The sequence below is a fragment of the Gekko japonicus genome, unplaced genomic scaffold (assembly GCF_001447785.1).
Source record: "Gekko japonicus isolate JY-2015 unplaced genomic scaffold, Gekko_japonicus_V1.1 scaffold975, whole genome shotgun sequence".
NCBI classification, from domain to species: Eukaryota; Metazoa; Chordata; class Lepidosauria; order Squamata; family Gekkonidae; genus Gekko; species Gekko japonicus.
In genome coordinates this window covers 358,322-380,477 of record NW_015171531.1, presented here as the reverse complement: position 1 = coordinate 380,477, position 22,156 = coordinate 358,322, and positions in this window count along the sequence as shown.

Genomic DNA, 22,156 nt, shown 5'->3' with positions numbered 1-22,156 from the left:
CATTTCAGCATGTTGCAATTTCGATATCTTATGCCACCAAAGGAGTGACTTCAGATAAGTGGGATAACTTGTCTGTTTTTGTACAGCATTTCCTCTGGGGCAACAACGTGGTTGAAGCATACAGAAGACAAGGACATGACTGAGTTCTCACCCTGACCCGTATGGCCCTGGCTAGCCCAATCTCATCAGATCACAAAAGCTAAGCAGGGTGGGTCTTGGGTAGTACTTGGATAGGACGCAGGGCTCTTTTTGTAGCAGGAGCTCTTTTGCATATTAGGCGACATACCCCTAATGTAGCCAATCCTCCAAGAGCTTGCAGAGCTCTTCTTACAGGGGCTACACCCCTAAATGTAGCCAATGCTCCAAGAGCTTGCAGAGCTCTTCTTACAGGGTCTACTGTAAGCTCTTGGAGGATTGGCTACATTTGGGTGTGTCGCCTAATATGCAAAGGAGTTCCTGTTACAAAAAGAGCCCTGGTAGGAGACCCCCAAAGGAGTCCAGGGTTGCTAGGCAGAGGCAGGCAACGTCAAACCGCCTCTGGCTTTGAAAACCTTGCAAGATTGTCTTAAATCGGCTGCAACACGATGGCACTTTACACAGATACATCCACAATCTCAGCGTAAAGCAAAACTAATTTGTGTTAGAACCAAAAGGAAACTTGTGACCAGTGTTCCCTCTAAGCTGAGTGAGTGTGAGCTAGCTCAGTTTTTTAGCTTCTGGCTCACACATTTTTGTCTTTGCTCATAAAAGGCGGCTCCAGAGCAAGCTAGCTTATGCAGTAGCCAAATCGCCCGCTTACAACTTTGATGCCAGGAGCTCACAAAGTAGAATTTTTGCTCACAAGACTCCACACCTTAGAGGGAACATTGCTTGTGACACCTTAAAAACTGGTATATTTTTAGCGTGGCATAAACTTTTGTGCACAGGGTTTCCAGCTCTGGGTTGTGGAATACCTGGAGGGCGGGGGTTTGGGGAGGGGAGGGACCACAGCAGGGTACGACGCCATCCAGTCCATCCTCCAATGCAGCCATTTTCTCCAGGGGAACTGATCTGGGTTGTCTGACGGTCAACTGTAATAGCGGGATATCTCCAGGCCCCACCTGGAGGTTGGCAACTTTATTTGTGGATGAGGGCCCCACTGTGTCCAATACAAGACTGGATCTTCGGCTGACACACAAACACACGCACAGAGCCATACGACCAAGACGTTCAGGCTGTGAAAGGGCTTACGTAAAATCCTGTACCTAACAATATCACATGCCCCACCCTGCACTTCCTGCATTTCATAACTGGGCAGCTTACAACTCCTATTTCTTAATAATCACATCGTTTGCTTCTGCCGTGACGAACTGAAACAAGCCACCCCTCTGAAATTTGTGTCAAGTTGTCCCGAGAAGGCACTTTTGGCGAAGAACATAAGAACTGCCTCACCGGATAAGATCAGTGCAGCCTGCTGTATCAGAAGGCCTAACAAAGACTTGCCACAGGCCACTAATGTGTCTGACGTCTGTCCCTGCTGTGTCATTTTAAAATGGCAAAATATTCAGGCGTACAAACTGGCATGTTTTGTGTCCTCTGGATCTTCTCGTCGTGCTACGGGAATGTTTCCCATTTCACAGAAGCAACTGTTTAGAGCCACATAGTTAAGAGAAGAAATGTCCTGACCGGAATAGCCCAGGCTAGCCTGATCTTGTCAGCTCTTGTCATGGCTTCAATCCAGTTGAACATTTCAGCGGATGGAAGGATTTCTGCCCAGAGAGAGCAACTTTTTGGCCTTCCCCCCTCCTGCTGCAGCATGGTGTAGTGGTTAAGCCAGCGCAGCATAGTGGTTAAGAGCTGAAGACTCTAATCTGGAGAAATGGGTTTGATTCCCCACTCCTCCTCCACCTGAAGCCTGCCGGTTGACCTTGGGCCATTCACAGTTCTCTCAGAACTCTTTCAGCCCCACCTGCCTCACAGGGTGCCTTTTGTGGGGAGAGGAAGGGAAAGGCGAGTGTGAGCTGCTTTGAGACTCCTTAGGGCAGACAAAAGAGGGGTATAAAAACCAGCTCTTCCTCTTCTGCAGCCCCAAATGCCCTCCTGAATGTTGCTCTTGAGGGTTCAGACTAACAAAAACACATTTTGGGAGAGTAGTCAAGGCTGCAGCAGGAGGGGAGAGATGAGAGGGAAAGTCGCCCACTACATCTGCGTAAAAGTTCAGCTGTATCCAAGCTTACGTAGGCTACCTTGTGCATGTAATAGATGTGTGACCCCCCCAGCCCACAGATTTCTAAGTGTCTCAGCTTCCATTCCATATTTCCGCCCTGGCTACAAAGCTGCACAGCTACTGTGAAACAGAAAAAGCTCTTATCACTCCCGGGCAGGGTTATACAGAGAACTGTCTCCTCTTTCAGATTTTTTTTCCCACCAGCCCTGAACGATTCAGACTAGATTGTGGGGATGTGTAAAACCCGCTTTTATTTTCCGGGTTATTACTGCCTTCCCATACCCTGGCATCACTGGTTCAGTACACTTATTTGCAAAGCAAACGTGTGATTTTTGTAAAGCAGGTCACAATCGTCGTTTCCATTGCACAAGTGCGATGATCTGCAGTTGTGCATCACGCTCCTCACTCAAAAGCACAAACACTGCTCTGAATATACTTAACAGCACATCATGTTCTCTGTTCCAGTATACGGCAGTATAAATTAATCAGGCCTGAATCAGTGGACCACCACAAGGACAAGTAGCTTCACTGTGCAACATCTTGGACTTATTTATTTATTGGATTGGATTTATACCCTGCCCTTCACTCGGAGTCTTAGAGTGGCTTACAATCTCTCTTTCCTCTCCCCACAACAGAAACCATGCGAGGTAGGCGGGGCTGAGAGAGCTCTTTCGAGAACTGCTCCTGAGAGAATAGCTCTGCAAGAGCTGTCACTGACCCAAGGTCACCCAGCAGCTGCACGTGGAGGAGTGGGGGAATCAAACCTGGTTCTCCCAGATTAGAGTCCGTCACGCTTAAACACTACACCAAACTGGCTTTCCACACCAAATTGGCTCTCCCTTCTTCCAGGGCAGTATACATCATTCCCCCTTTCTTCATTTAATCTTCAAAACAACCCTGTGAAGTAGATTAGGGTGAGAGTATGACTGGCCCTGGTCACCCAGCAACCATCCATGGCAGAACTTTGGTTTGAATCTGGGTCTCCCACCCAAGTAAGTACTGCATTTTTCCTTGGATCGGATGATAATATTCACAAACGTGACGACTGATCAGGACACGTATCTGCATTTGCAATTATGACAGCCAGTGTGGTGTAGTGCTTAAGAGTCTCAGACTAGTATCTGGGAGACCCAAGTTCGAATCCCCACTTGTGTCATGGAAGCTCACTGGTCACATGCTCCCAGCCTAACCTACCTCACAGGGCTGTTGTGACGGTAAAATGGAGAAGAGAACAATGTAAACCCCCTTGGGTCCCCATAAGGGAGAAAAGCAGTGTATAAATAAATGAAATAAATAAATATGTGGGATTCACACGGAGAATGCAGCATGACGAATATTCGAGAACCCGAACTGGGTTGCCAGTGTCATCAAACTGACACAGAGGTGGCTGTTGTTTGTCCTGCCAGTGAATCAGAAGGTGTTCTTTCTTTTCTACAAGAGAATTTTGAAGGTAGCAGTTGGGAGCAAATGTTTTCAGTCACAAGCCCATCAGGAGACCACAAGATGATCTGATCTGGAGAGACAAACAGGCGGCCGCTCTTTTGATCTTTCTGACAAAAACAGGAAGAGGAGCTCGAGCACATGATAACAGCGACCGGGCATCTGAGCTGGAATAAACAAGGGAAACGAGACCTCGTCCAGAATATCCCCCTTACCTTCTAATCACATGAATGGCTGTCGTCTCCCGAAAAACCTACGCCGGCCTACCGACGACGTTCGCTTTGGTAAAGAAGTGTTGAACAAGATGCTCCAAACACAAAACGTATCTGGTAAAGAAAAAAAATTGGAGTGAATGCGGGATGGCGCAAGTGTGAATGACAGAATGGGAAGACACTGCTGGGAAGGATGAATATTATGAGCTTGACAGCGGAGGGGAGAGAGAGAAGGAAGTGATATTTTGGAAGAGTATTCCATTTCCAGTGCCAAATAGAAAACTGACCCACCATTCTTGTGCATGAAGAAGCCATTAAGATTATCTGATGGAATTCCCACAACTTGTTGAAGCCACCCAAAGGCTGTTGGTTCAACTGGCACTCGAGCCTCATTACAGTCATCCTATCATCTCTACAAACCTTCATCCCGCAAAGCTATTTGGAATTGTTGGACAAGAGCATATTATACCAACTGGGCCTCTGTTTCTTTTCAGAGTCATTTTCAGCTTTTGCCTATAAAGCCCTACAAGGTCTGGACCCACCATGCATAATTGATTCTCTATCCCTATGTTGAACTTCAGCCATGTCTTGACCTGGATAGTCCAGGGCTAACCTGACCTCATCAGATCTTGGAAGCTAAGCCGGGTCAGCCCGAATTAGAACTTGGATGGGAGACCTACCAAGGAAGTCTAGGGTCATAATGCAGAGGCAGGCAATGGGAAACTTTCTTGCGTTGAAAATCCTACTGTCTACTGTGACTTGACAGCAAAAACAACAAATATATTTATTAATTTAAAACATTTATTACCTGCTTTCCTTCCTTACAAAACATAGGTAAAACACATAGAATAAAATACATTTATAAAAACATAAAGCCAAAATTTTAAATCACTACTCAAGACCTCTAGTCAACCAGGGCTCTTTTTGTAGAAAAAGCCCAGCAGGAACTCATTGGCATAATAGGCCACACCCAACAGCAGGAACTCATTAGCATATTGGGCCACACCCCTGAAAGCACAGCTCATTACCACATTAGGCCGCACCCCCATGTTACCAGAAGTGTGGTTATCCAGCCACACCCACCTTTTGCTTCTTATTCTGTTTACCTTGTTTGTTGTCCAAACCCAGGGCTTTTTTTGTAGCAGGAACTCCTTTGCAGGTTAGGCCACACACCCCTAATGTAGCCAATCCTAATGAGTTTCTGCTGTTGGGTGTGGTCTATTATGCTAATGAGTTCCTGATGGGCGTGGCCAACTTGGGAGCCAGCCGGAACTCCGTTCCTGTGCGTTCCTGCCCAAAAATACCCCTGACTTAATCAAATGCAGTCCTAAATCGAGCCATCTTCAACTGCCTCTTAAAGATCAGAAGTGTAGGAGGCCAAGCACACCTTCCTGGGGAGGTTGTTCCATGATTGTGGGGCTGCCACTGAAAAGGCCCTATCTTGTGTACCCACCAAACAAGCTTCTTTGATTGTTGGAACTTATGTTGAACATATGAAGCTGCTATATACTGAGACAATTACTGGGCCATCAAAGCATGGTATTGGCTCAGACAGAGAAAGGTCTTTCCCATCACCTGCTTTCAGAAATATTTGATCTGGATTCCAGGTGACTGAATTGGGGACCTTTTGCATGCAAAGTGGGCATTATAACATTGAGCTGCGACCGCTCCCCATGCTTCCATCACCACCTTTAAGATCAACACAGAATACTGCAGCCTCAATTTGTCTCAGGGCTGTGCATAGAAGAAAGAGCAGGTTTAATCCTTCAACCTCGGTTTGGTTTCCCTATGAAGAACCAAGCTTCCTTCTATTTTGTTAGCATTTCAAAGGAGAAGAGACATGTCCTTTTAAAACATGGGGTTCTCTTTGTCCTTCAAAATGCTAACAACCAACTGGTGAGCCCTTATTTGATCAGCAAAACATAGCAGAAGTTGAAACCCCTTTTTTCTTTCCTACATAACCCTAAGGCAAATTGAGGAGGCATGACCTAACAAATTGCATTTTATGTTCAGAATGAGACCAACAATCTTTGCTTGGTCTGGCTGAGCCTGAAACATAAACTCTGACTGAGAATCTCACTGGGGGGTGCGTGGGGGAGGGACAAACTCATCTTTAGACCTGTTCGCACATTACATTGAACATTCATACATCCTGCAAGCACATGCATATATCTGTTTGTAAGAAAGAGCCAACATATGTGAAACAGGATACTTTAGGGTTGCCAGGTCTGGGTTGGAAAATACCTGGAGACTTTGGGGGTGGAGCCAGGAGAGGGCGGGGTTTGGGGAGGGGAGGGGCCTCAGCATGGTACAATGCCATAGAGTCCATCCTCCAAAGCAGCCATTTTCCCCAGGGGAGCTGATCTCTGTCAGCGGGAGATCAGTTGTAAAAGCGGGAGATCCCCAGGCCCCACCTGGAGGTTGGCAACCCTAGGATACTTAGATAAATGAGCAGTTTATTTATTTGTTTGTTTGCTTTATTAGGCTTCTATACCGCCCTACCCGTAAGCGGGCTCAGGGAGATGCACAACAAAATTCATAAAATTCCATATAAATACAATACACAGTCTAAAATCCCAATCCGTAAAACTGAACATCTGCATGGCACTGTAATATACATTCCTGGCCCCCTCAATCTACATCAGCATGGGGGAAAGTAGGTGAAAAACAGTCAAAAGCCGGCTAGATGTTAAACCGCTAAGAACCGTTTAAAAACCCATTGTTGTCCTCAACCATATGCTTGCAGGCCCTGTGGAATTGTAACAGATCCCACGGGGCCCTGATCTTAGTTGACAGATAGTTCCACCAAGTCGGAGACAGGGCCAAGAAGGCCCTGGCTCTGGCTGAGGACAGCCGGACACTCTTTGGGGCCAGGGACTTCCAGTAGGTGTCAATCTCCTGAGTGTAATAGTGTCTGGGGGACGTACCAGGAGAGGTGGTCCCATAGGTACATTGGTCCCTGACCATTTAGGGCCTTCAGCTGTACATGCATTGAACGTAACATGTGAATTACTCAATGCATGTATCAAGCATACACTGTACGTGGATGTGTGTTCACTGTAAATTGTAAATAGGACTAATATTGGGCATCTTCACATGATCATGATCCCATTATTCACCAGTGGATTCAGGTTTGCTACATGGGAATCAGTGTTCTAAAGAAACAGTGGTGGACAAAGTATTTGAATTTTACAGAGATTCTGTTGTGGGCAGAATGAGAAAGCCAAGAGGGAAATTTGGGAGAAAGAGAAACAGAAAGACAGACAGACTGAGTAGAAAGGAATGAAGAAAGGAAGCATTTAAAACCTTTTCCTAGTGAACGTAAGTACTGTCTACCCTCAAAGGCGGTAGCATTCCAGGATCCCTGGTAACGAAACATCTTCTGAGATCGCTTTTAAATTCATTTAGAATTTTTCTATGCCACTTCTTCAAGATGGCTTACAATTAAAGACCACAAAGATCCTTTCCTTCTTCTGTTCATAAAATGGGACACTCTTTTGCATTCTTTGTTCTGTTTCTCAAAGAGAGTCTCCAGAAAAAGAGGACATGATTATCAATTTTTAAAAACGTAATCTATTTATTATCAGTCAGAAAGCGGACAATTAATCAAACTGAAACTTTTTACTGGTGGACACTCCTACTTGTAACTGTTTCAGAGAGCCAACGTGGTGTAGTGGTTAAGAGTGCTGGACTAGTATCTGAGAGACCTCTCAGCCTCACCTACATCACAGGGTTGTTGTGAGGATAACATGGAGGAGAGGAGGAAGATGTAAGTCGCTTTGGGTCCCCATCCGGGAGAAAGGCGGGGTACAAATGCAAAAGCTCTTCCACCAGGCCTTCGATTAGGAGCCGCCACTGACGAATGAACCATCATAGATTGAGCAAAAGAACCATCGTAAATTGAACAGGCCATGGCCCCATATTACTACACTGGACATGGCCTTTTCTTATCGGACCATGTATAGATATCTGTATATCGCCGCCATCTGTATATATTAGCACCTTATGTAATTGTCTTTTAATTGTGAATTTTTACTGTATTTATTGGTTCTATTGCATTTTAACTGTGTAAGCCACCTTGAGCCAGTGCTGCACCAGCAAGGCGGGATACAAATTGAAATAAATAAATAATAATTAATACTGCTTTGGTCTTTCAAGCTGCATGACAGAGAGTTGGATCTAGAATTCAGGTGGAGGGGAAAGACACGTGCTGGGAGGATGTGGCAGGGGAGAGGCTGGCAGGGAAAGGGTTAACCCTCCCTCCTCCCACTCACCTCATCTCCCCTGAAAAACCGCCTCCGCCGCCACACTGAAGTGGCAGCCGGGCTTCCCACAGACAAGATGGCTGCCGAACGAACAGTTCTAACCTCAGGAGACTGAAAGTACCCACTTTTACACTTCTTCAGCACGCTCACAGAACATATCTATCTATATGTACACACAGCTCCCGTTATGTTTGACTCTCGGTATTTTAAGTACATATTTTTTAAAACCCTGAAAAGTTAACAGTTATAAAAGCCGGTAAACATCTGGGGCCGGCCTCAAAGGAATCTGTGCCAAAAATACGTTTTTATGCCAGCCACAGCTATTTCCTCAGACGTGGAAAAACGGAGGGAAGGTAAGGTGTTTTCATAGGAGTGAATGGCAGCAGTGTGCGAGTGGCATACCCTCTGGTAACTTGGATTCCGGCCCAACCGATTAAACAAACCTTCATGTTTAGGGGGCCTTTTCTGCCAGAATTTATAATGGTACATTAGCTACACACTGATTTCATTCAAGAAGAGAGTGATTAGGCAAAATTGTCCCTTGTCTTCCAGCATTTCTTCTCTGACCAGATCCCTCAGCCGTAGCAATTAAAGAGAGCAGGCGGGAGGCTCTGGGGTCATTCCGGTGCACCTCAATTACCTCCACAATTCTGAGGCAACATTAACGCAGCTCCTCACAGCACCCCATCCTCTTTCCAGAATTCAACTGAAAACTCTAAGCAATTTCCTCCCCCCTCCCCAAGTCTAATTATCAAATCAAAGACTGTGACATATAGTCTTATGAAATCTGCCACCCCATTCAATTTGCACACGTTGTTTGAAAAGGAGTTGAGACAAAACGACCAAGTGATACAGTGTTATATCGGCTAGGAAGAGATGAAATCTCTCTGCCCACTAGAATATTGTTCTTCGGAGCATTGGCCCAAATTATTAATGATGAGACGTTAACCAGGGCAACATATGGAATAATCTGTTGGGAGGAGACTAAAGGCAGGTTCACACATTACAAAGTCCTTGCGCCCTTCCCCATGTCAACTCTGATCCTGTCGATCCAATGTTCTCGAGGATTTCTACGTTCCTTAATTCCCAGAACTTAATCCCAAGGTGTTTGGGGACCCAGTTCAGATCAGAACCACAGTGCATGGGGAGTAGGGTTGCCAAGTTGTTTTTACTCACCGGCGGGGGAGCGTTCCTTCGGTCCGGGAGCTGCTGCAGTATGTGCCGCCAGAACGTCACAGGAAGTGACGCACAGCGTAGAGCACGTTGGGGGCGTGGCCCCAATCGTTGGAGGGAAAACCATAGAGTTTTCCCTCTAACGATTGGGGCCACGCCCCCAACGTGCTCTACATGGTTGCATCACTTCCTGTGATGCACCCACGCTGCGCTTCGGGGGGCGGGGTTCCCCTCGGGGCCCGATTCCACGGCGGCGGAAATCGGGCCTCCAAAAGCGGGGGTTTACCCGCCACCCGCCCCCACTTGGCAGCCCTAATGGGGAGACAGGGCTTAAACGCTTTCCTATGCATCGTTTCCCTAAACTGGAATGGCCCCAGGAGATCCATTGTGGAAACTCACATGTACTGATGGGCTACATCGGGGTCCCCAACCTTTTTGAGCCTGTGGGCACCTTTGGAATTCTGACATGGTGTGGTGGGTACAGCCTCCAAATGTTTGCCAGAAAAATGGCTGCTGCAGGAGGTGGAGCCAGCCACCAAATGGCTGCTGCAGCTCACCTTTAGTCGCACAGTGAAGATCTTTGTACTGTGGTGGCAGCTTCTGCCAAAGCAACGTTTTAAAATATCTGTATAGCCACTCAAATCTCCAGGAGTCAATCAAAAACTTTGCTGAGCAGGAGCCTCATCTGTCCCCATCAATGTTCTAAAAACACTTGGTGGGCACCTGGAAAAGTATCAGGGGCACGATGGAACCAACGGGCTCCATGTTGGGGATTCGTGGGCTATACAGTATCACTGTAAGTCTCCCCAATGGAGCAATTACCTCTGGGGCCATTTCAAGTTGAGAAAACACCCTGGGCAAGGAGACCCCCTTCTTTCTCCCACATCTGCACACAATTGAGTTATTAAGTTTTGAGCACAAAACTCCCAGAGTCCAACTGTTGAAAGCACATGTGTAGGGACACGAGGACGTTGTAACCTGTGAATTGGCCTTCAACAATGCACAACTTCGATCAGCTGCTACAACTGCAAATGGAAAAGGCTAACATGATCCTTCGCTTCCAGGGCATGCCAGAGAATAAAGGGGAGAATCTTAAAGAAGTGATGAGCGAACTACTAGCCCCAGTGACAGAGATGAAGGTGGAATCATTGCTAAGCGACATGGATGTGGTCTATAGATCATATTCAGGCTATATAAAGAAAAATAATCTGCCTGGGGAAATTGTTGTAAGATTCTTGAAGAGGCATGTGAGGGATGCAATCCTGAAAGTGGTTTCTGGAATATCCCTGAAAGTGGGAGAGAATACTATCAGAGTATTAAAGGACATTCCATTTGAAGTAAGACAACGGAGAAAGAAGTATAAAGAACTTGTGCTTTTTCTTCAGACAAATTCAATTGGATATAAATGGTTATTTCCAGAAGACTTCACCTTCAAGATTAAGGCTAAAAAAGAAAAGATTGTTATGAAAGCTCAAGAATTTCTAAGGGTCCAGTTGGGAAAGTCAGAGGACGGCAAAAAAGAAGAGGACAGCATGTCCAGTGGCGAGCTAGACTCGGGTTCTTCTGGAGAGGACTCTCTGGCAGAGCAAGGGGCAGCGGCCCCGAAAAGTCCTTACAAGTTACGGAAGAGAAGGGGAAAGGAGAAGTAAAGGCTGAAGGACTCTGAATTGTGCCTTTGAGAAATTTGAAATGAGATGACTGGGGGTACTGTGTTTAGACAGTTAAATTTTAAGCTTTGAAGGAAAAGTACTTTAAATGTTTGACTCAGTTTGTAATGGGATCAATGATGGGAAGACTTGATGTAACTAAGCTAGTAGGAGGATCTCCTCTCTTGGGTTTTTAGTCAGTAGTGGGTTCTTTATCCCATAAATGTAGTTTCCCTTCCCTTCTTTTCTGTTATAGTTTTTGTAGTGATATAAAAAATAATAAAAAATCCCCTCCAGGGGCTCAAAAAACAACAACAACAATGCATAACTTCATGGATTTTAGGGCAGGTTTTCTGTCATTTCTGAGAGTTTTACTAGAATTTTACAGATCAAGATGGGGAAACCGTATTCTGTCAGGTAACCAAGGTTGGTTTGGGCACACCAGTGAGCCGGGATTAACCCACGACCTTCCAGATCCCTCCATCCCTGATATTGCAGGTCTTCCTAGGTTTTTCAACCTGCAGGTGGTGGTTGGAGATCTCCTAGGATTACAACTGATCTCCAGGAGACAGAGTTCAATTCACTTGGAGAAAACGGCCACTTTGGAAGGTGAACTTTATGGCATTATAACCACTGAAGTCCCTCCCCTCCCTAAACCTGGCCCTCCTAAGGCTTAGGGTTGCCAGGTCCCTTTGAGACCCCAACGGCATGAGTGGGGGATGTTCTGGGAGTCAGAAGCATCGCCCCCGACATACCTACATCACCTGGAGGTGACATAAGCACATTGGGGGGTGACACTCTGGTTTGGGGGCAAAACTCTATGGTGAAATCGCCCTCAAACCATAGAGTTTTGCCCAAAAACCAGAGTGTCAACCCCCCTGATGTCACAGACGTGCCTATGTCACTTCCAGGTAACGTAGGCATATCATTCCACATTGTTGTGTGGAGGGATTTCTTTCCACCGGCCAACTGGCCAATGGCAGGCAGAAACCCCCAAAACCAGGGGAACCCTGCCCCCAACTGGGGATTGGCAACCTACTTAGGCTCCGCTCCCAAAATCTCCCACTGTTTTCCAACCCAGAGGCGGCAACCCGAGGTCTTCTCCAACCCCTACTCTGCTAATGGTGTCCATTGGCCCTTGCTAGTCACTCTCTCACCTACTTTGCAGGGTTCTTGTGAGAATAAAGTATGGGAAAGGAGACCATTGTGTGGTACCCTGTCCTCTGTAGAGGAAGAACAGGATAAAAATATAATTCATTTTGTCTGACGCTATAAGGCAGTTCTACAGTAAGTACCCTATTTACCTGAAAGGAAGGCTCGGTTTTGACCATCTTCACCACCAGTATCCTCTCTTGCCCACATTATAGTTTCTGGAAACGTAACAAGAACCTTCTCCACTCAACCAAGAGCACATTTAATCTCCCAGCGACTTTTTCTTGACAAGAACGCCACCAGCCTGACTCACTGCTCAGGGCCTAGAGCGATTAGTCCCTTCACCCATCAAGTGGAAATATTAGCATAACAGCCTAGCAGTCATTTCACTGAAAGGCAATTCTCCTGGTGGCAAGGATCTTGAGAGAGGCTGTTTGCCTTGGAGCAAGACCTGAACGCTGCAAATTGGAATCTGCGGGGGTGAAAGGCCAGGTCTCAGAGGCAAATCCCTTTTCCAGACAAACAGTGCACTCACCACAGAGTTCAAGGCCACCTCATGTGTTACATTTGCTACCTGTGCCAATTTTCTGAGCAAGGAAGAGCTAATGATAGTGGGTCCCAAGCAGGCCGATGGAGGGGAATCAATCTCTCTCTCTCTCTCTCTCTCTCTCTCTCTCTCTCTCTCTCTCTCTCTCTCTCTCATTGCTTCCTCTGACACTTCTCAATAGACAACATGCAAACCTTTAAACCAGGAGTGGCCAAACTGTGGCTTGGGAGCCGCATGCACCTCTTTCACATATATGGTGCGGCTCCCGGCAGGGAGGCTGGGGAAGCTAAGCAGTGTTCCCTCTAAGCTGAGTTAGTGTGAGCTAGCTCACAGTTTTTCAGCCTCCGGCTCACACATTTTTGTCTTAGCTCAGGAAGGAGGGCTCCAGAGCAAGTCAATTTATGCAGTAGCCAAATCGCTCGCTCACAACTTTAATGCTAGTCGTTCACAAAGTAGAATTTTTGCTCACAAGACTCCACAGCTTAGAGGGAGCATTGCTCACAACTTTAACGCCAGTGGTTCACGAAGTGGAATGTTACCTCACAAGACTCCACAGCTTAGAGGGAGCCTTGAAGCTAAGTATCATTAGCAAACAAATATCATTGGACAAATAAACATCATTGTCAGTATCTGCTTTTACCGCTTTTGTTATTATTTTTGGCACTCTTATTTAATGTTAATAAAAAGAAAATCTGCATATTAACCGGTAGAAACGTGTAATATCTGTTCATGTCTTGCGGCTCTCAAACATCTGATGTTTATTCTATGTGGCTCCTACGTCAGGCAAGTTTGGCCATCCCTGCTTTAAACTGTATTTCTAAATTCAAGCTCTGCAAACTGACTCAGCGCCCACCGTTCTGCAGTTAGGGGTGGTTCCCAATTAGGATTGCCATCTTCCAGGTTAGGGTTGCCAAACCCCCCGGTTTGCCAGGAGCCCCCGGTTTTTTGGGGGGTTCTACCCGCCGCCGGCCATTCCAGCCGGGGAAGCCCTGCCCCCAACACCCACAGCCACCCATCTCTCTCCCTTTAAGTGTGTGGAACCCGTGTTTCCTCCCAAGCCCGATCTCTGCAAGCTTGCAGGGAAATGCCAGCTTCGTGCTCTTAAAAGGGAAACGCGGCTGCTCTTAAAGGGGAAACGCCGGCTCCTGCATTTAAAAGGGAAACACCGGCTCCTTTAAGTGCAGGGAACTGCCGTTTCTGGAGATCCGGCGCACGGGCAGGTGGGGGGGGGGCGACGGACCCCAATGTGATGTCATCATGTCGGGGATGCCCCGCCCCCTCCAGGAACGCCCCCAAAGTCCCCCGCTGGGGGTGGAAGATGAACTTGGCAACCCTATTCCAGGTAGGGGCCTGGAGTTCAGCCAGAATTACAACGGATCTCCAGGTTAAAGAAATCAATTTCCCCTCCCCTCCAGTGTTCCCTCTAAGCTGAGTTAGTGTGAGCTAGCTCACCGTTTTTTAGCCTCTGGCTCAAACATCTTTGTCTTAGCTCAGGGAGATTAGCTCCAGAGCCAACTAATTTATGCAGTAACCAAATCGCTCGCTCACAACTTTAATGCCAGTAGCTCACAAAGCTCACAGGACTCCATAGCTTAGTGGGAACACTGCTCCTGGGCAAAAGCCCCAACGTAGCCCCGCCCACTTTGTAAAAAGCAAGTGGCAGGCACCAAGAAAGGCTTCAGAGACCTCATTTGGAATACTGTGTGCAGTTCTGGGCACCACACCTTAAAAAGGATATTATAGCTTTGGAAAAGGTGCAGAAAAGGGCAACTTGAATGATAAAAGAGTCGGAACACTTTCTCTATGAGGAAAGGTTAAGGCGCTTAGGGCTCTTTAGCTTGGAGAAACGACAACTGAGGGGTGACATGATTGAGGTTTATAAGATTATGCATGGGATAGAGCAGGTAGAGAAAGAGGTACTTTTCTCCCTTTCTCACAATACAAGAACTCGTGGGCACTCCATGAAACTGCTGAGCGGTCGGGTTAGAACAGATAAAAGAAAGTACTTCTTCACCCAAAGAGTGATTACCACATGGAATTCACTGCCACAGGAAGCGGTGGCAGCTACAAGCATGGACGGCTTCAAAAGGGAATTAGATAAGCATATGGAGCAAAGGTCCATCAGTGGCTATTAGCCACAAGGTATAGATAGGGACTCTGGGGCAAGGGATGCTCAGTCTTCTTGGTGCTTGGGGGGGGGTCAACAGTGGGAGGGCTTCTAATGTCCTGGCCTCACTGGTGGATCTCCTGATGGCACTGGTATTTCTGGCCACTGTGTGACACAGAGTGTTGGGCTGGATGGGCCTTTGGCCTGATCCAACATTAGCGTCTCTTATGTTCTTATGTTCGGAGGGCACTATAGCCCCCACAGGCCCCACGTCGGGGATCCCTGTGCTAATGCCGCTGTCCCATTCAGTGGTTGTGCAGCATGGGCTTCATGTCCCTTCCCCCAGGGTAACCAATCCTAAATCTTTTGGTGGAGAACAGAGGGATCAGGTCTCTAACACACATCCATGCAAAATGGGTGCAGGTCAACAGCGAGGCACCACGGAGGGGCACGGCTGGCCATTTTCAGCACAGCATCTAATTGGATTCAAGTGGGCAGCCATGTTGGTCTAAAGCAATAGAACCAAGTCTGAGTCCAGTGGCACCTTGAAGACCAACAAAGTTTAATTCTGGGTATAAGCTTTCGGGTACATGCCCAGTCCAGTGTTCCCTCTAAACTGAGTTAATGCGAGCTAGCTCACGGATTTTTATCCTCCGGCTCACACATTTTTGCCTTAGCTCAGGAAGGATGGCTCCAGAGCAAACTAATTTGTGCAGTAGCCAAATCGCTTGCTCACAGCTTTAATGCCAACAGCTCACAAAGTAGAATTTTTGCTCACCAGACTCCACGGCTTAGAGGGAGCACTGATGCCCACTTCATCAGATACAAGCATCTACCTGGACATGGTTTGAACTGCTGGCATTTTGTAGGCTGATTGGGATTTGTCTGCTGTTTCTCTAACTGAAAGAACCCTCTTGTCGTTTAAACCAGGGGGGTGAGGGGGAATCTGAAAAAGAAATGACTGCCGCATCCAGTCAGGTGACAAAGAACTTTCGGCGACATGGGAGAGTAACGCTGCAAGCCACTTTGGGGAGAAAAAGCAGGGTACAAAATACCTCAAATAAATAAATAAATAAAGCTCAGCCTTCAGAGGATGGGGCTCTCCATCGACACATTTTTAATGCTTCAAATGAGATCAGCGCAGTGTGTGTGTCTCCCCTCCCCCAGCTAGTCCTAACAACAATCTCGTGAGGCGGGTTAGGATGAGAGAGGGAGAGAGAGTAACTGGCAGAAGCGCCTTGTTCCTTTGGGGACTCGAACCTGGGCCTCCCACTTCCTAGTCCAACATGCTAGCCAGTACCCCACATTGGCTCGCAATGGGATCCCTCGCGTGAGCAAAGGGGTGTGGTAAACATGTCCCTATTCTTACCGGCGAAATATTCAAAGGGCTGTTCGTTTCAGAGGGTAGCCATGTTGGTCTGCAGTAAAATAGCCCCTTAGGGGCCAACAAGAGTTTCCGGGTATAAGCTTTCGAGAGGCCAAGCTCCCTTCGTCAGATGCAAGGAGAAGTGGAGATCTCTGAGTCCTTTTATTATAGTCAGAAAGTAGGAGGGAAGTAGGCTTGCCAAGCCCCCCTGGGGGGCGGGGAAAACCCCACCCCAGAGGCCCATTCCCCGCCGCCGGTGTATCGGGGCCCGGGGGGAACCCCACCCCGACGTGCGCGTCACCTGGAAGTGACGCGACCACGCCGGGCATGCTGGGGGCGGGGCCACGGTCATCCGAGGGAAAACTCTATGGTTTTCCCTCAGATGGTCATGGCCCCGCCCCGAGCGTGCCCGGCGTCGTCACGTCACTTCCGAGTGACGTGCGTGCGGCGGCGCTGCAAATGCCGGACGGGAGTCCCCCGCTCCAGAGGAATTTACACTTGGCAACCCTAGAGGGAAGTTGTAAAGAATGTCGTAAAGGATACAAGGGGACCGTGCATATTGTAATTCGCTTGATTAGAGCAGAGGGGAAACGCTGGGGATGTTGTATTCCAAGAGTTGCCAACCAGCAGATGGTGTAATCTTCTGGGATTACAACCTGGTCTTGAGGCGACAGAGATCCGTTTCTGTGGAGAAAATGGCTGCTTTGGAAGGTGGACTCTATGGCATTGAAGTCTCTCCCCTCTCCAAACCCCACCCTCCTCAGGATCCACTCCCTCAAATCTCCAGGTATTTCCCAACCCAGAGCTGGCAACCCTATGTATTTCACTCTTTTGCCAGAGATTTTGGCACGGCAGTCCCTCTCACAACAATCCACGTGTTAGGCCAATGGCTAATGATGACTAGTCCAAAGCTTACCTCTGTCTAGTACACTAGTGAATGAGGACCCAGCGTGTTCTGGTGTGCATGGAAGTGACGTCATCACATTAGGCACGTCTCCAGGGGGGCACTCTAGCATTCGGCCAGAAACTCTACGGTATCAGACTTTGGGGGCTGAGTGCTAGAGCATCCCCCCAGCATGATGACATCACCTCCAGGTGACATCATCACACTGGGCATGTTGCTGTGATCCCGGCACTTTGGGGATGGGGTTCCCCCTGCTGGCTGGATCTGGGCCGGCAGGCAGGGGGGCCCTAAAGCAGGCAAATCCTTCCCTCCCCCAGGGGAAATGGCAAGCCTACCTGGAGTATTGTGTGCAGTTCTGGAGGCCTCACTTCAAAAAGGATGTTGACAGAATGGAGTGGGTGCAGAGGAGAGAGATGAGAGAGATGAGGATGATCGGGGGCCTGGAGACCAAGCCCTATGAGGAAAGGACGAGGGACTTGGGAATGTTCAGTTTGGAGAAGAGGAGGGTGAGGGGGGACAGGATTGTTCTCCTGAAGTATTTGAAAGGCTGTCACTTAGAGGAGGGCAGGGATCTGTTCTTGTTGGCAGCAGAGGATAGGACTCGCAATAATGGGTTTAAATTAAGGGCGGGAAGGTACCGGCTGGATATTAGGAAAAACATTTTTACAGTAAGACTTGTGCCTAGGGAGGTGGCAGTCTTTAAGCAGTGACTGGACAAACACTTGTCAGGGATGCTCTAGGCTGGTCCTGCATGGAGCAGGGGGTTGGACTAGATGGCTTTTATGGCCCCTTCCAAATCCAAGATTCTGTGATTGTTGACCTTCCAGAGAACCATGTGAGACAGGCTGCTGGACTACATGGATCACTGGTCTGATCCAGCAGGGCTCTTCTTATGTTCTTCTGATGCCAAAGTAGTCTGACTTTTTTTGTTGTTGTATGATCCCAGAAACACTCCTCTCTAACTGCACTTTGAGGGCAGATGGGTGGGAAGAACATGTGAACATCGAGTGCTTGGGAATACTGTCGAAGTGACTGGCAGGCTGTAAAGAAAACCTGCGAAAATTACTCTTCTGAGTTGACCCCACCCCAGAGAAATTTGCTCATGTGTGCAAGGATCCTGCCTCAAAACTCCCACTCCTTGTTGTATTTGAATTGGAGGTTTATTTGTTTTTTCTTTTCTCTTTTCTCCCCCCCCCCCTCTCCTAAGCAACTGAGGAAAGCGAGACATGTCAGAGACTGCAAATTAAAGAGTTCTGTTCTCTCTTTCTAGAGGCAGCTCTCGTCTCTTCCCACCCACGCTGTACTCGAGATCTCTGCTGCTCCGTAGGGCCGGAGCAGTCTTCCTCTTTGCAGATGCGTAGATTAGTTGAGGAGGATGTTGGATCGCTCTCCAAAGACAAGGAGAGAAAGTGACTTCTCAAGGCGAAGATGCAAATGGAACTCAGCATGTGGCTCTAGAGAGTGAAAAGGAGTGGGCAGCTGCTCCTTCTGGAGGACTTCGGAGTTTTTGGAGGGGAGAGGGGTAAATTTCATCTTTGGTCTGCAAATCTTCTGGAATTCGAAAATGCCTTTCACAAGCAACGCGATCATCTTTTCCACCAGAGAGGGAACAGTACAGGCTGCCTGCCACGGGCCTTACAAATAAAGAGGCGACCTACTGCGAATCGCCGGTGAATCTGCTATTCCACGTGGCTCCCGGAAATGACACCGCTTGCGTGCTTCAACTACCGCTAATCGGACATGAGTGTGTCAGCCCGATATTACATTCCAACTGTGTGGGAGGTGGCGGCAGCTTTTGCATCTGAAAATGAAATTTGTTGATTTACAGGAATGCCACTTGCGTACTGCTCGGAAGAAACGGAAGGGGGTTGGCTGCTGGAGGACAATAAAATTGGCCAGGATAAGCCAACGTTGCTTAGATCTGTAAAAGAATGGACTCATCCCTCCAGCTTCCTTTTATTTATTTCACTTACACCCCACTTTTCTCCCCAACGGGGACTCAAAAGTAGCATACAACGTTCTCCGCTTCTCCCTTGTATCCACACAACAACCCTGTGAGGTAGGTTAGGTCGAGAAACAGTGACGAGCCCAAGGTCACCCAGCAAGTTTCCAAGGGCAAATGGGAATTTGAGCCTAGTCTGACACTCTAACTGCTACACCACCATACTAGCTCTCTATTATGCTGCCCAATCCTGATCAGAAGCTTCTCAGCCTCTAGATTTAAAATGAGGGGGGCCTATAAGATTCACATAGTAGATTAGGGGTCCAAACAGGGAGCTACTGAGAGCTCTCCGGGAGCAGCCGCTGCTGCTACAGAGTAGTTCACGCAACCATCCCCTAGAAGAGCCAGGAAAACACTGTGAAAAGATCTGCTCTAATCTGCAGAAACTTTCTGCAAATTCTAACCATATGTGGTGGATGGGCCCTATAGTTAAACTTTTTTGGGGGGGAGGAGTAATAGCAGAAATAGAACATATGGCTAATTATAGCTTGTCTTTTGTTATATTGTTGGGTTAATGAGATGATGCAATCCTTGCATTAGAAACATAATATATGATTTACTGGTAGCAGCAAAACGTGATAGTCCTCCCAAAAGTGTAAAAACATTAAACATCAGTAGAAATGAGAGTGACCAGTAGCACCTTAAGGACTAACAAAATTTGTGACAGGATAGGAGCTTTCATGAGATATCTGAAGAAGCGAGCAGTGACTCACAAAAGGTCACACCCTGCCACATATTTTGTTAGTCTTTAAGGTGCTACTGGACTCTTGTTCTTTTTTACTGCTACAGACAGACGAACATGGCCCCCAATCTTGATTAAATATCAGGTTATGGATTCAAAAACTATGCCACCTGGTGAAGTCAGTTAGACTAGGGTGTGGCAGAACGTTCCTGCTCTGGCCTGCAGGCCCTGTTCCGTCCTGCCCTTCTATGGGTTCCCAACCCCCTGGAGGGGCTTTTCTCTCTCTCTAGGGCAACTCACTGCCACCACCTGCTCTCTTTCAAGGAACTGCCCTCTGGGAGGGACAGGACTCCCAGCTTAACCTTCCAAGTTCTGAGGCCTTGCTTCTGTGTCTCCAGCTGCCCAACGCCTGGTCACTAGGGTACAGTTTGCTGCCTTGGGCATTCCAGGAGGAATAGCCGCTTGCCAGCCCTCCCCTGGATCCCCCTTTAAAATAGCATGTCTGGAATGGTGGAGGTCTATGTGGTACAGAGACCTGCTCCCAGCATCAAAAGTTTAAAGTATTTATTAAAAAGAAAATATTTACAAGCATACTTTTAGCACAGCACCAGATTGAGCAAGAAAAACAAAATGAATTGGTAGAAACAATTCCCTGTCTCTATACATGCTCTATCAGCTGTTAAAACAGGACAGGTCTTTAGCTTAGGAAGTTACAGATCTCTACAATGTCCTCATTACCTTCAATCTCCATTCAGATGTCAGCCTGAGAGAGTTGGAGCAAGCTTTGAACTAGAACACCTAAACTATAGCGTTCACCTTAGAATGTTTATTATCCCTATCCCACTTTTTTTAAAATCTGAGGAAGATTGCACGGTGAAAAGGGGTGGGAGGAAAGTGGTACTGTTTGAAATTACCATAGCGCTTCAGAGACGGCTCATTAGTTGAAATTCGCTGTATGAACCCCCCCCCCCCGGTCCCTGTGTCACTTTACTCAAAATCGGGCCAGCAATGAAGAACATCTGGTTTAGAACAGTAATGTGAAAAGGACCTTTGCTACTGACTTTTATCATTGCTCTTTGACGTAGTGCATAACAGACAGATGTAATAATAGACAGATGTAGATGCAATAGATAGATGTAGTTTTCTTATCCTGTGTAAGAGATAGATGTGGGGTTGTTAGACTGAGACAACATTGTGGTGTAGACCAATGAGAATTTCCAGTGCATTTCAGCCACACACCCTTGCTGGGATGCAAAGAGCACGCATCATCATCCTTGGTGTGAATGGACTAGAGCAAGTGCATTTCTCCCCCATACCACTTGCTATATAGCCCTGATCACTGTCATATCTTGAAGCCATCAGAAAGGGTCACAGGCCTCTGGAGAACACAGAAATCACCTGGCTGCTCTTTTACATGGACTTCTGAGCCAATTAAGCAAGGCCATTATGTTCCTACATACACTCCAAGGCAAGTGTACATTGTTATTCCTGTAACCTGACTAATGTTTTTAGCACAGGAAAGGAAACCCATACTGGTGGTTCCTGATTGCAGTTAAAAAGAAACAGCCATTTAATGCATTGTTCTGTTGCCCAGTTAACACACTTTAATCAAATGGCTCTGAAGAAGAGGAAAAATGAATCCCGGTTTACTTTTGCACGTATTTCAAAAGGGAAGAGAAGAACCAGAACAGAGAGCAGCAGTCCTCTCTGTTTCTCCTTCAAAGGGTGGAATCATGACATACGATATCATATCATAACTAAATGCAAGGCCTTGGTGGGGCAACATCTGCAGAAGGCCTTGGCCTTTCTGTCCTATTTTTTGGTCTTGTTGGGCAACTGATCGGCCACTGTGTGGGATAGGATGCTGGAGCAGGTGGACCACTGGTCTGATACAGCACGGCATCTTGAGAGGTTCTCGTACCATTACCCCTCAAACTGCACCCCACCCTCAAGTACTCTGTGAATGCCACAGATTGTTTCTCAAGAGAGAGGTGCTTGGAATCGAGCATCTCTGAAAACCACACTATCGGACTTGGGGAAATTTCCTTCTGATTCCGAATTAACGGTTACTCAAAACCCTCTGTACATGCTCAGAAACTCTCCATTGCTTACTTCATTTGTCCATTCAAAATAGGGTACAATAAAATATGAAGAGCCCCGCTCGATCAGGCCATGGGTCCATCCGGTCTAGCATAATGTTTCCCACATTGGCCAAGTTGAAAGTCAACAGTTTTCCAGTCGCTGTTCCTTCTCGTCCCCCCAGCAACGAGTATCCAGAGATATACTGCCTCTCAACGTGGAAGTGTCATTTGGCCATCAAAGGCTCACAGCTATCAAAGGCTATCAGCAAACACTACCAAACGCTTTCAGCCTTTGACAGTGTTTGCTAATAGCCCTTGATAGCATTTGCTGATATCCTTTGATCAACAATAATGGTTAACAAGCAGTCTGGGA